Raw genomic sequence first — 15,992 nt, 5'->3', positions numbered from 1 at the left:
TGCTTGCTCTTAAGCATTTGTGGGATTGACAGAATTAAGTCTGAGAGTAGTTTTCTCCTAACATACCACCCAGAAGCCAGGGAGTAAGGGGCAAGATGGATTGAACCAGGGAGCGGCTGTGGCTCAAGCGGTTGAGCGCCTGTTGCCCACATGGGAGGTCCTGGGTTCGGTTTCCAATGCCTCCTAAAAACAAAACAAACAAATGAAAGAAAAAACCAACTCGGGAAGCCGATGTGGCTCAGTGGTTGAAGTGCCAGCCTCTGACATACGAGTTTCCCAGACCTAGTATCTAAAAAAAAAAAAAAAGATTGAACCATCTGGAATCAAATGGCACTCATCAGAAGATGCTGACAACTGTCCAATGAACAAATAGTCTTCATGCCAGTGTTGAACTCAGGTTTAAATACCCAGCCAAAGCTGGGGACATCACCTGGTGCCCGGGGAGAAAAGGCGTTGTTCTGCTGTGTCTTCTGGAAAGGCCACTGGGTCGAGTTAGTAGGTAGTGTGCTCTTCTACATCCTTCCTGATTATCTGTCTCCTCATGCGGCTGGGGCGGCTTGCACCCCGACACTGACGGGGGGGTTTGGAGGGGTCAGCTGGCCGCAAAGGCGTCTGAGGCTGCGGCAGACAGCCTCAGAGGGGCTCTCAGGCGTGGAGGACGCGCGGCGAGGGGAGAAAGAATGCCACGGAGACCAGGTCTGGTACGCAAGTCAGGTTTATTAAGGAAGTGCAGTGGGTTATATAGAGAATGAGGAGGGCGGGGTAGAGCAGGAGGAGTGAGGGCTACGGGGCGGCTGGGGATTGGCAGAAACTTGTGGGCGGACTTGTGGTTTTGTGCTGTTAGCTGTTGCTAGGGAAGTGGGCAGATTTCAGGTTATGATGCAACATCCTTGATCCATCAATTCCTGAGGTGAGTGCCGAGGTCTCCTACAAGAACCGTCAGTTGACTGTTCTCCGTTATTTCTATCAGTCTATGCTATACGCTTCACAGTTAGTTGACACACATTTAGAACTGTTACCATGTCCTGATGAATTTACCCTTTTATCATTATGAAGTACCCTTCTTTATCCCTGGTAATATTAAAATTCATTAATATTGTATTTTGTCCAATGCACCTACCCCACTTTATTATGATTAATGTTTATGTGGATATCCAATTTCCATCTTATAAAAGCTGTATAAGCCTTCAGACCTTCTTGAAAAATGGGCATCTCCAATGGTAAAATGTGGGGAATGTTTGTAGAAATTTCAATCCCAGATTTTTTGCTATCACCAAAGTGCTTATCATCTAATAAGTAATGGATGATTAGCAACTTCTGTCAGAACTGGCTTAGAATCCTATTCTAATTTGTAAGTCTGAATGTGAGTGCCCTCACCTAAATATCAGGATTTTGACATAAAAGCCCTTATAAAAAGCAATGCCTTTAAAATGCATCTCATTAAAATAAGTAATCCATTCATTTGGCATAGTTTGCAAATGTATATGATTATAAAATATATAGGTATGATACAGAAAGGTTTTTTTTTTTACACAAACCTGCAAAACCTAATATTGATCCTCTTTGCTAAAACTGTTGAATGGCTTTTGATATTCTTTTATATGTTCAATAATGTATCTATCCAACCTAATAAAATATTGCACCTCAATTTGTTCAGGGATAATGGTACAATAAAATGTTGGCTTAGAATGACAACTTTGTCAATACAATTTACTATGTTTTTTTGGTAGGTTTACAGCGCTGCAAAAAATCATGACATATAAAGCTGAACCCATAAAGAATTCAACACATAACTCTCCTCTCTGTGCTAAGCAAGTCATTAAAGAAAATTATGTTAACACTAATTTTGGGAAAAATAATGTTTTATTTTTAGAATACTTGGTATCCCATTATTTAAATCATTGTTGCTTTTGTTTTTAATGAAAGCAACATTTGCATTTTGTTTTACCTGTGACAGTAAAGCAAATATAATTATTGCGTTTTTATTGCAAGTCCTTACAGAGATTACTAGCATTCTTCTAGACTTATACGTAAACAGCTGTTGATTTATTTCTTCTTCTCTAAGGAATTTTGACCTTAGTACTTAGAATGTTTCAATATATTAGTAGAATATACCACAGGGAGATTTAAAAAATCACGGAATGCAGAAATATGTTGAAACAAGTGTGTTTAAAATGTGATTCTGAAATGGATGTTGCTAGACTTTGGGAAGGGAAAAATCCTTATCTTTATTTAAAGCAAAGAATCACTAAGAAAGAAAACAAAAAATCACTTGTTTTAAGGGTTTGTCAAGAGCTTAGCTCTGTTCAGGGGAGCTAGAGGGGAAAGTTCAGCCGGCAGGTCTTGGAATGGTGAAGATACACCACCGAGGATTAGGCTCTGGTGGTGGAAGAGACTCTGCAATGCTAACGAGCCATCGAAGTCACGCCCAGGACCGAAGACCGCGCACCAAGCACAGCGCAGAGCTGAGACCTGAGCGGGAAGAGGTCGTGCAGGCTGTCTGCCCTAGAACGTGGTAGAGCAAGGCAAAAGCGTTTTCTTGGCACAAAAGATCAGCAACTGCTCATGACTTTATAGGAGAGATTGTCATATAGGAAGAGTGTTGTGCTTTGTATCACAGCCTTAATTGAGCAGAGGTTGAAAATGACAAGCGAATAGACAATTACAAAAGAGATTTTACACTAAATCTTAGAATAGCCCACAAGGTAATGGACACGAAATGCGTAGCTCCTATTGCTGGAAGAATATCCGTGGTGCTGTGCAGGATGTGCCGTCGTGCTGCACAAAAGGGATCAAACTTCTGTTCCAACCAACAGCAAAGAGTGACAAATGGTTTTTCGAATTCCTCATGCACCACTTTAAGTTTCCAGAGGTATTCCTCACTATGGGAAGAATGCAGACAACCAGCATTCGTTTTGAAGAGAAGGGAAATTGCAGCATCTACAACCAATTGCCAACACAATGTTGAATAATACATTGGAGAGAAGATTACCACAGAAGCCAAAAGATGAAAACTTTTTACACAAAGATTGTACTTTGAGCAAGCATTACTGGGCCAAAATGGTAGCCCTTAAACTGCCTTAACATATCTTTTTTAAACAATGAATTTGTATTTAATTCCACTGAGCTGCTTCATCATTTCTTTCTCTCCTTCAGTCAGAGCATCAGAATTTTAGTGATGCTAAGTTGAGAGAAATTCTGAACAGGACAAATGGGAATGGCAACGCTTTGGTCCTGTGATGGATTCTTTAAAACAATTTTTAAATTTTACTTTTCTATTTTTTTTATTAGAGAAATTGTAGGTTTATAGAAAAATTATAAATACAGGCTTCCTAATACTACCCTTCTATTAACACTTTGCCTTAATGTGGTAACTTTGTTACAATTCATGAAAGAACGCTTTTATAACTGTACTATAAACTGTAGTCATTTGTTTACAATAGGGTATAAGGTATACTGTTTGTGTTGTGCAGTCTTATGTTTTTTGTGGTTTGTAATTTTTATTCAAGTAACATATATACAGCTTAAATTTCCCCTTTTAACCACCTTCAAATATATAATTCAGGGTGATTATGTTTACAATGTTGTGCTACCCTCACCACCATTCATTACCAAAACTTTTCCATCAACCCAAATAGAAACCCAGTACAATTTAAACATTAATTCATCCTGGGCCCTGGTTACTTACATTTTAGCTTCTTACACTCTGAATTTGCTTATTCTAACTATTTCATATCAGTGAGATCATACAGTATTTGTCCTTTTGTGTCTGGAGTATTTCATTCAACACGAGGTTTTCAAGGTCCATCCTGGTAGCATGGAACAAGCACTTCACTTCCTTCTTTTTTTTAACAAATCAATTTTATTGATACATATTAATAAAGCATTAATCAATCCAAGGTGAACAATCAGTGGTGTTCGGTGTAATCTCACATTTGTGCATTCATTACTTCAGTCATTCTTAGAGGGCTTTCATTATCCCAATAATAATAATAATAAACAAACAAAACTCACTTCTCGATCTCTCTGTGCTTCCCCTGCTTATATAGCTGCTATTCTTTTCCCTTCTCTCTAGCATATTTGTATTTACATTTGTAATAACAGTCTTATATATGCAAATATCACTCATATTCATGTTTTACATGAGGTTTTACTATCTTATACAGTCCCATGTTGTAGTTTTTACCTTTCCTTCTAGTAATGTACATGACTTTAGACTTTCCCTTTCAGCCACTGTCATACCCAAATAATAGCTCTGCGAGTTTCAAACACGATGATATTCTTTCACTATTTCTATTCATTTCCAAAGATTTACAAACAACCTTTTTACCATTTCTGCACAGATTAACCTCAGCTTTCCATTCTCTACTCTCATTGTCTTTTCTGGTGACTTATGTTCCAATTATTAACTCCATGAACTTACACAATATATTTAGTTTATACTTGCACACTTATACAGTATTTGTTCTTTTGTGTCTGGCTTGCTTCACTCAACATCATGTCCTCCAGGTTCATCCATGCTGTCATGTGCTTCACGACTTCGTTTATTCTTATTGTTGCATAATACTCCATCATGTGTACACATCACAATTTGTTTATCCATTCATTGGTTGATGGACACCTTGGTTGTTTCCAATCACTTCTTTGTTTTGCTTTTATTAAGCAGTTTTACTGAGACATTCACATATGATACAATCGATCCAAAGTGTAGACTCAATGGCTTTTAGTATAATCATAATGTTGTGCATTCATCACCCCAAAAAATTTTAGAACAATTTCATTACTCCAAAAAGAAAATCTCCACGCCTCTTAGCAGTTGTTTGCCAGCCCTATATAACCACTAACATAATTTCATCTTTTTTTCCCCTTCCCCTCTCCCCTGCCCAGCTGTTTTTTGCTATCTGTGTTCCATTTGCTGTGTGATCTTCTGTATCTATTTCTCTTTTTGTCTTCTCATTTTTCTCTTCTGGGATTCACTGAGATTCTATCCTGGGGACCTCTGATATGGAGAGAGGCTCCCTGTCACTTGTGTTACCTCAGTTCCTAGTTTCTGTTGCACCTTGCCTTGACGCTCACATTCATTTTTCTTTTGTTGCATCATCATCTTGCCCATGACTAACTTGCGCGGGCACTGGCTCGCCAAGTGGGCACAACTTTTTTTTTTTTTTTAACCAAGAGGTCCCAGGGATCGAACCCAGGTCCTCCATTATGATAGACAGAGGCCCCGTCACTTGAGCCACATCTGCTTCCCTAATTTCATCTTTATAAATTGATTTATATTTACATTTTATATAAATGGAATCATACAATATGTAGCACATGTGTCTGGTTTCTTTCACTTACCATAATGTGTTTTTTTTGTCTGATATTAACATTTTGTAGTATTAACAAATATTTGTTCAGATTCAAAGAAAAAGGTGATATATATGCAATTTTACCTATATTCATATTTCACATGGTTTTACTATGCTATGCAGTTCCATGCTACATTTTTTAGCTTTCCTTTTAATAATATACATGAACTTAGACTTTCCTTTTAAACCACTTCCATACCCACATAATAGTACTGCTATTTACAGATGTTATGTTGGGCTTTCACCTTTTCTATCCATTTCCAAAGATTAACACACATCCTTTTTACCAGTTCTGCACAAGTTACCCTCAGCTTTCCATTCTCTAACCTCATTCTTTTTTCTGGTGACCTATATTCTATTTATTAACTCCATGAATTTACACACTATATTTAGTTCATAGTAGCACAATCTTACAGTATTTATCCTTTTGTGTCTAGCTTGCTTCATTCAACATAATGTCCTCTAGGTTCAGTCAGGTTGTCATTTGCTTCACGACTTCATTTCTTCTTACAGCTGCATAATATTCCATCAAATTTATCCACCACAGTTTGTTTATCCATTCATGGGTTGATGGACATCTGGGTTGTTTCCAACTTTTGGCAATTGTGAAAAATGCTGCTATGAACATTGGTGTGCTCATGTCTGTTCGTGTCACTGCTCTTAGTTCTTCTGGGTATATACCCAGTAGTGGTATTGCAGGGTCACGTGGCAAGTCTATATTCAATGTCCTTAGGAACTGCCAAACAGTCCTCCACAGTGACTGTACCATTCTACATTCCCACAAACAGTGAATAAATGTTCCTATCTCTCTACATCCTCTCCAACACTTGTAGTTCTCTGTCTTTTTAGTATTGATCACTCTGATAAGTGTGAAATGATATCTTGTACTTTTGATTTGCATTTCCCTAATCATTAGTGATGTTGAACATTTTTTCATGTGTTTTTTTGCCAGTTTTAATTCTTCTTTGGACACATGTCCATTTTGCCCATTTTTAAATTGGGTTTCTTGACTTACTGCTCCCCCCCAGATGGCAACCTCATCTGTCTGCTCATTGTTTCTGCTCATTGTCCGCTTGCTGTGTCTGCTCTTTTTGCTCATTCATTGTGTCTGCTCATTGTGATAACTTCTTGTCCACTTGTTGTGTCCACTTTTCTTCTTTAGGAGGCATTGGGAACCACTCAGGACCTCCCTTGTGGAAGGCAGGTGCCCAACCACTTGAGCAACATGTGCTCCCTACTCGTTATGTCTGTTCATTGCATCTGCTTGTTGCATCCACTCATCACATCAGTCCACTACATCAGTTTGTTGCATCAGCCCACCGCATCAGCTCATTGTGTCTGCTTGTCATCTTTAGGAGGCACTGGGAACCCAACCCGGGACTGCCCATGTGAGGGCCAGGCGCCCAACTGCTTGAACCTCTTCTGCACCCTGGGCTTTGGGAAAAAAAAGATTTATTTATTTATTTATTTATTTCTCTCTCCTTCCCCACCCTCCCTGCCTGCTCTCTGTGTCCATTTGGTGATGTTCATCTGTGTCCACTTACATTCTTGTCAGCAGCACCGGGAATCTGTGTCTCTTTTCTGTTGTGTCATCTTGCTGCATCAGCTCTCTGTGTGTGTGGTGCCACTCCTGGGCAGGCTGCACTTTTTTCACGTGGGTTGGCTCTCCTTACGGGGCACACTCCTTGAGAGTGGGGCGCCCCTACACGGGGGATACCCCTGTGTGGCATGGCTCTCCTTGTGCTCATCAGTACTGCACGTGGGCCAGCTCATCACATCGGTCAGGAGGCCCTGGGTTTGAACCCTGGACCTCCCATGTGGTAGGCAGATGCTGTATCTGTTGAGCCAAATCTGCTTCCTGACCCTGGACTTTTTGACTTTTTATTGTTGAGTTGTAGAATCTCTTTATATATCATGGATTTTAAACCCATATCAGATATGTGATTTCCAAATATTTTCTCCCATTGTGTTAGCTGCCTTTTCACCCTTTGGCAAAGTTGTTTGAGGTGCAAATGTGCTTAATTTTGAGGGGGTACCATTTATCTATTTTTTGTTCTTGTTGTTACATGTGCTTTGGATGTAAGGTCCAAGAAACTGCCACCTTCCACAAGATCTTTAAAATATTTTCCTACATTTTCTTCTAGTAGTATTATGGTTTTGGCCTTTCTATTTAGGTCTTTGATCCATTTTGAGTTGATTCTTGTATAGGGAGTGAGATAGGGGTCCTCTTTCATTCATTTGGTTATGGATATCAGGACCATTTGTTGAAGAGAATGTTTTTACCTGTCAACACGGACTTGATAGGTTTGTCAAAATCCTGTTGGCCATAGAAGTGAGAGTTTATTTCTGAACTCTCAGTTCTATTTTTCTGATCAATGTGTTTATCTTTTTGTCAGTACCATGCTGTTTGTTTGTTTTTCCCTAGGAGGCACCAGGAACTGAACCCAGGACCTCCCATGTGGTAGGTGGCACCTAGCTTCTTGAGCCACATCTGCTTCCCATCATGCTGTTTTGACCACTGTACCTTTCCAATATGTTTTGAGGTCAGGCAGTAAAATTCCTCCCACATTGCTTTTCTTTTTAAAAATGCTTTTGGGGGAAACGGATGTGGCTTAACCAAGTGGGCTCCTGTCTACCATATAGGAGGTCCGCGGTTCAATGCCCAGGGCCTCCTGGTGAGGGCAAGCTGGTCGACACAGTGAGCTGACCCATGTGGAGTGCCAGCCCATGCAGGAATGCAGCTCCATGCAGGAGAGATGCCCTGCATGGGGATGTCACCTTGCATGGGAAAGCTGCCCCATGCAGGAGTGCTGGCTGACACAGAGAGCTGGCATAGCAAGATCATGCAATAAGAGACACAGGGGAGGGAAAATAAGAAGACGTAGCAGAACAGGGAGCTGAGGTGGCACAAGAGAGTAATCGCCTCTCTCTCACCACAAGGTCCCAGGATCAGTTCCTGGAGCTGCCTAATGAGAATACACACAGACACAAAAGAAGAACACACAGTGAATGGACACAGAGAGCAGACAGTGGGGGGAACAGGGGTGGGGGGAGAAAGAAAGAAAATAAATCTTAAAAAAAAAAATAAAATGCTTTCTGCTATTTGGGTGCACTTTCCCTTTCAAAAGAATTTGGTAATTGCCTTTACTATTTCTGTAAAGTAAGCTGTTGGAATTTTTATTGATATTGCACTGAATCTATAAATTAGTTTGGGTAGGATTGACATATTCATGATATTTAGTCTTCCAATCCATGAACATGGACTGTCTTTCCAAAGGTGTATGTTTTCAATTTTTTTTTTTTTTTAAGCATTGTTTTGTTCTTTTCTGCATATAGGTCCTACACTTCTTTGGTTAAATTGATTCCTAAGTATCTGAGCCTTTTAGTTGCTATTGTAAATTGAATTTTCTCCCTGGTTTCCTGCTCAGATTGTTCAATACTAGTGTACAAAAACATTACTGATTTTTGCATGTTGATACTTGTCTCCTACCACTTTGCTGAACTGGTTTATTAGCTCAAGTAGCTTTGTCATAGACATTTCAGAGTTTTCTAAAAATAGGGTCATGCCATCCATAAATAATGAACGTTTTACTCCTTCTTTTCCTATTTTAATGCCTTTTATTTATTTTTTTGTCATTGTTGTCTAATTCTTCTAGTTAGAACTTCTAGCACAATGTTAAAAAAAGCAGTGGTGACCATGGCATCCTTGTCTTCTTCCTGATCTTAGAGGGAGAGCTTTCAACTTTTCCCCATTGAGTATGATACTGGCTGTGGATTTTTCATATATGCTTTTTATCATATTGAGGAATTTTTCTTCTGTACCTTTCTTTGGAAGTGTTTTTAATAAGAATGGATGCTGTCAAATGCCTTCTCTGCTTTGATCAAGATGACCATGTGTGTTTTTCCCTTCAATTTGTTTATGTGGTGTATTATGTTCATTGATTTTCTGATGCTGAACCACAGTTGCATACAAGGAATAAATCCCACTTGGTTGTGGTGTGTAAGTCTTTTGATATGCTATTGAATTTGATTTGCAGGAATTTTGTTGAGAATTTTTTGCATCGGTGTTTATTAGAGAGATTGTTCTATAATTTTCTTTTTCTTGAAGTGTCTTTATCTGGCTTTGATATTAGGGTGATGTCAGTTTCATAAAATATGTTAGGTAATTTTCCCTCCTCTTCAATTTTTTGGAAGAGTTTAAACAGGATTGGTCTTAATTCTTCTCAAAATGCTTGGTAGAATTCGCCTATGAAGACATTGGTCCTGGATTTTTCTTTGTTGGGAGATTTTTTTTTTTTTTTTTAATTTTTTTATTTTTTATTGACTTTGTAATAATATTACATTAAAAATATATATGTGAGGTCCCATTCAACCCCACCCCCCCACCCCCCCTCTCCGCCCCCCCAACAACACTCGTTCCCATCATCATGACACATCCATTGGATTTGGTAAGTACATCTTTGGGCACCTCTGCACCTCATATACATTGGTTCACATCATGGCCCATACTCTCCTCTATTCCATCATGTAGGCCCTGTGAGGATTTACAATGTCCGGTGATTACCTCTGAAGCACCATCCAGGGCAGCTCCATGTCCCGAAGATGCCTCCACCTCTCATCTCTTCCTGCCTTTCCCCATACCCTTTGTCCATTATGTCCACTTTTCCCAATCCAATGCCACCTCTTCTATGTGGACACTGGATTGGTTGTGTCCATTGCACCTTTATGTCAAGAGGAGGCTCAGATTCCACCTGGATGCTGGATGCAATCCTCCCATTTTCAGTTGTAATCACTCTAGGCTCCATGGTGTGGTGGTTGTCCTTCTTCACCTCCATCTTAGCTGAGTGTGGTAAGTCCAATAAATCAGATTGTAGGTGCTGGAGTCTGTTGAGGCTCAGGATCTGGCTATCACATTGTCAGTTGTTGGGAGATTTTTGATGATGAAATTGATCTCTCTAAATGTGATAGGCTTGTTAAGTTCTTGTATTTCTCATAGCATCAGTGTAGGCTGTGCATTCCTAGGAATTTGTCCATTTCATCTAAGTTGTCTAGTTTGTTGGCATACAGTTTCTCATAATATCCTCTTATGATCCGTTTTTTTGTGGGGTCAGTCGTAACTTTGCCCCTTTCATTTCTGATTTTATTTATCTGTATCTTCTCTCTTTTTTTTTGGTTGATAGTCTAACTAGTAGTTTGTCAATTTTATTGATCTTCTCAAAGAACCAGCTTTTGGTTTTGTTGATTTTTTTCCAATTTTTTTGTTGTTATTCTAAGTTTTACTTATTTCTGCTCTAATCTTTATTATTTCTTTCATTCTACTTCCTTTGGGAATGATTTGCTGTTCTTGCTATAATTTCTCCAGTTGTTCAGTTAGATCTTTGATTTTAGCTCTCTCTTCTTTTTTACTATAATTGTTTAAAATTTCCCTCTCAAGACTGTCTTCACTGTATCCCTAAATTTTGATAAATTGTATTCTCATTTTCATTCATCTCAATATATTTACTAATTTCACTTACAATTTCTTCCCTGACATGCTGATTGTATAGGAGTGTTTGTTCAGCCTTCACACATTTTTAAAAAAAGATTTGTTTATTTCTCCCCACCACCCCTACCACCCTCCCATTGTCTGCTCTCTTCGTTCATTCTCTGTTTGTTCTTCTGTGTTGCTTGTCTTCCTTTTGGGTGGCACTGGGAACCGATTCTGGGACCTTCCACAGTGGGAGAGAGGTGTTCAATCCAGAGCACCTCAGCTCCCTGGTCTGCTGCATCTCTTACTGTTTTTCCTCTGCGTCTTTATTTGTTGTATCATCTTGCTGTGCCAGCTTTCCATGTGGGCCAGCTTGCTGAATGGGCCAACGCTCCTGTATGGGTCAGCATTCCTTGTCCGGTAGCACTCATGTGGGCCAGCTGTCCACTTAGGGCAACTTGTCTTCACCAGGAGGCCCTGGGTATCGAACCCTGGACCTCCTATATGGTAGATGGGAGTCCAGTTGCTTGAGCCACATCCGCTTCCCCAGCCTTCACACATTTCCAAATTTACCTCTTTCTTGTCTATTATTGATTTCCAGTTTCATTCCATTACGATCTAATCTGAGAGGGTGCTTTATATAATTTCAATGTTTTTTATATTTGTGAGACCTGCATTGTGCCCTAATATGTGATCTATCCTGGAAAAAGATCCATGGGTACTTAAGAAGAATATATAATGCACTGAGTTTGGGTGCAGTGTTCTGTATGTCTGTTAGGTCAGGCTCATTTATCATATTTTCAAGTTCTCTTTTCTTGTTGGTCTTCTGTCTAGTTCCATCTAATGATGCGATCGGTGTGTTAAAGTCTCTATTATTGTTGAGATGTCTATTTCTCCCTTCAGTTTTGCCAGAGTTTTCTCATGTACTTTGGGGTGCCCTGGTTAGGTGCATAGATATTTACGTCTATTATTTCTTCCTGGTAGATTGTCCTCTTTATTAATATAATGGCCTTCTGTATCACTGGTAACTTTTTTGCATTTAAAGTCTGTTTTGCTTATTTGATATTAGTATGGCTACTCCTGCTCCTTTTTTGGTTACTCTTTGCATGGAGTATCTTTTCCCAGCCTTTCACCTTCAGCCAGTTTGTATCCCTGGTTCTAAGGTGAGTCTCTTGCAGGCAGCATATGGATGGCTCATTTTTTTCCCAATCCATTCTGTGAACCTATATCTTTTGATTGGGGAGCTTAATCCATTCACATTCAATGATATTACTGTAAATGCATTATTTTCTTCCACCATTTTATTCTTTAGTTTTTATACAACATCATATTTTTGTCTGTCTTTTTACTCTTTTGATTATTCTTTCTCCTTTCTTCTATACTCTCCTCCAAGCCCCTCTCTCCTGTCTTATTTTCAGGCTTCACTATTTTCCTGAAAAGGTGGTTTCTTTTTACAACTCTCTTAATTTCTGTTTGTTTGTGAATATTTTAAACTCACCTTCATATTTGAAGGACAGTTTTGCTGGGTAAAGAATTCTCAGCTTGCAGTATCCTAATTATATCATATCACTGTCTTCTCCCCTCCATGGTTTCTGATGAGAAACTGCAGTAAGTCTTGCTGACTGTCCCTTGTATGTAACAGTTTGCTTCTCCCTTGCTGCTCTCAGAATTTTCTTTTTCTTGATATTTGACATTCTGAGTAGTATGTGTCTTGGAGTAGGTTTATTCAGATTTATTCTGATTGGAGTATGCTGTGCTTCTTGGACAAGTAAATTTATTTCTTTCACAAGAGCTGGAAATTTTTCAGCTATTATTTCCTCAAATACTCTTTCTGCCCCTTTTCCCCCCTCTCTTCTCCTTCTGGAAGTCCTGTGATGTATGTTGTTGTGCTTTGTGTCATTCAACTTCCTGAGCCCCCTGTTCAATTTTTTCCTTTCCCTTCTCTTTTCAGTTTCAGCTGTCTTCTGTATCATTTTATTCTTTCTTCTGTCATTTCAAGTCTACTGTTGTATGCCTCTAATGTGTTTTTTTTTAAAGATTCATTTTTTATTTATTTCTCTTCCCCCCTCCCAGTTCTCTTCTCTCTGTGTCCATTTGCTGTGTGTTCTTGTGTGACCACTTCTATCCTTATCAGCAGCACTGGGAATCTGTGTTTCTTGTTGTTGCATCATCTTGTTGTGTCAGCTCTCCGTGTGTGTGGCGCCATTCCTGGGCAGGCTGTACTTTCTTTCACACTGGGCAGCTCTCCTTATGGGGTGCACTCCTTGCACATGGGGCTCCCCTATGTGAGGGACACCCCTGCGTGGCACGGCACTCCTTGCGTGCATCAGCACTGTGCATGGGCCAGCTCCACACGGGTCAAGGAGGCCTGGGGTTTGAACCATGGACCTCCCATATGGTAGGCAGACGCTCTATCCATTGGGCTAAGTCCACTTCCCTCTAATGTGTTTTTTATCTCACTTATTGTGTCTTTCATTCCCATGAGCATTGTTACTTTTCTTTTCAGGTTTTCAAATTTTTCTTTGTGTTTGCTCAGTGTCTTCTTGATATCTTTCAACTCATTAATTTCACTTTGGAAATTTCTGTGCATCTTGGTGAGTAGCTGTCTCAGATCCTATGTCTCTTCTGGGGCTTTGATACATTCCTTTTCTTGTGCCATTTCTTCCATTTTCTTAGTGTGCCTTGTAATTTTTTACCAATGTCTAGGCCTCTTATTAAGATGGTGAGTTTATTCAGATACTCAATTTCTTTCTTTCATAGGGATTTAATGGCAGGAGGCTGTGTGTTATTGCTGTTCTTTGATTCTTGGTTTAACCCGATCTGAGTCTTTAGGGTTGTCCCTGTTAGTTGCTCAAAACTGGGCTCTGGACCCACTAATGTTTTGTAGACCTGTTTTCTAGCACCTTGGGGAGGGAGGCTATAAAGGCTGGAAAAGTCTTTCTTACTTATTTACTTTTAATTTCCTCATGTACACTTCCTTGGTCTGCCCACAGAGGGTGCTCTTTGGCAGCCCTCTCAGTTCAATGCCTGGTCGGGGTGTGTCTATTGCAACATGGACTAGATCAGTGTGACAGAGGATCCTGCCTGGAGGCTAATAGCCTCGTAATTCAAATGTTCTCAGAGGCAGTTCTCCAGCCTTCGCTGGCAGCCCCCTCCTTTTCCTGAGGAGGAAGTAATTCCACTCCCCTCTGCATCCTCAACCATCAGTCCCAGTTAGTAGAGAAGGACATTGAGAGGGTTGGATCTCTTTAGTCCCTTGCTGCACCAAGGCAAACAATGTCACATCCCCACCTGGCCTGAATTTGTGGGTCAAAAGCTAAGTCAGCCTTAGACTGTGTCCCTCTCTCTCTGAATTCCTGGGGAGGTAGGTCCCTGGGGTCCTCTTTCTAGCCCATTGCACCAGATGTAAAAATTCAGAGTGTCTACAGTATGGGGGAAGGTATCTGCATTTGCAGCTACCACTTTTAACTCATAGTTTTGCTGTTGCAATTCCTTTCTTTTGCCCCTCTCTCCTCTGGGCAGTGTCCAGCCTTCCCTTGGTATCCGAAACTCTAGGAGATATTTTCCAGACCATTTCTTCCTGTCCTCTAGCTATTTTTCTTGGGAGAGAAGAGAGTCCTGTGTCTTTATAGCCCACCATCTTCCTGGAAGTCTCCTATGGTATCTTTAACTGGCTTTGGTATTTGGGTGATTTTGGCCTCATAGAATGAATTAGGGAGTATTTCCTCTTATTCTATTTTTTGGAAGAGTTTGAGTAGGACTGGTGCTAATTCTTCTTGGGATATTTGGTAAAATTCACAGTGAAGACATAGAGTATGGGCTCTTTTGGGAAGATTTTGATTCATCATTCAAACTCTTTATAATTATTGGTCTGTTCAGATACTCTATTTCTTCTTGAGTCACCGTAGGAAATGTGTGTATGTTTCTAGGAACTTGTCCATTTACTATAGGTTGTCTAATTTGTTGGTGTACACTTGTTCATAGAATTCTCTTATAATTTTTATTTCTGTAGTTTCTGCAGCATTGTCCTCCCTTTCATGTTGCATCTACTCTCTTTTTATCTTGTCAATCTAGTTAAAGTTTGTTGTTTTTATTCATCATCTAAAAGAAGCAACTTTTGGTGTTGTTGATTCTATTGCTTTTCTTTTCTTTTTTTTTTTCCTATTGCTTTTCTTGTTCTCCGTTTCATGTATCTCCACTCTACTCTTTGTTACATTAGTGCTTAAATTAGTTTAAGGTATTCTTTTAACCTGTGCTATCAAAAGCATCCTGATTTATACAGAGATGACACTACCTGCTATTTCTCCATTAAGATACAGACTTGGTATTATTTCCTTCAAGAAGTTTTTACTGATTCCTCTAGTTCCCACACTATTATATCTTCTTATCTCATCACGTACATATTTCCTTTATGCTATTTATCACAAGCAATGTAATTATGTGTTTATATGTTGGTCTTCAAGTTATTGCTAGGCTTGCAAGATCATTTTAAAAAAAAAGGATTCCCTCTTGTTTGTTTGTTATCTCAAGTTCCTAACCCAAGCCTGCCATTAATAATCATCCATAAATATTTGTTGAATAATTAGCCAATTCCAGTCATGAATTGAGATTTTTAAAATTTCCTGCAAACCCCACAAAATAACAAAAATATACAAACTGTACCTAGCAAGAAGAAAAATGGAAAATACAGGTCTAAAATCTAAATATTTTTCTTTGTATAGAATTTTAGAACTAAAAAATATGAGAACCCACATCTCTTTAAATTTTACTGCAGGGAATGTATAACGGCCTGCCCTCATAATGAAGTAATATGCTTGTTATATCTCTTTTTAAGGTATTTCATACTATGAATAATCCCTTATTCCATATTTAAATCAACGAAGTAATACCGAAGGCAGAAAAATGGTAAATAAAATATATCCCTTTATGTTATCTCAAGGTAAGCCCTATAATTATCCAGCATTGGAATTGCTTTGTTGGTTCAGTTCACTAAATAAAACTTTGTTCCTTAATTTGCTATGCATTACTATCTAACTCCATGCAATAATTATCTTGTAAGAAGAAATGTTTGTGTGTTTCTTTTCTGGAACGTAAATACAACTGGTGCTTTTATATTACTGTCTCTTAATTTTTCCAGTACTACAGTATGAATCCATTCATCCTTCATAATA

The sequence above is a fragment of the Dasypus novemcinctus genome, chromosome 29 (genome assembly GCF_030445035.2).
Source record: "Dasypus novemcinctus isolate mDasNov1 chromosome 29, mDasNov1.1.hap2, whole genome shotgun sequence".
Lineage (NCBI taxonomy): Eukaryota > Metazoa > Chordata > Mammalia > Cingulata > Dasypodidae > Dasypus > Dasypus novemcinctus.
The sequence above is the reverse complement of the archived record's forward strand: the minus strand, read 5'-3'. Positions refer to the sequence as shown.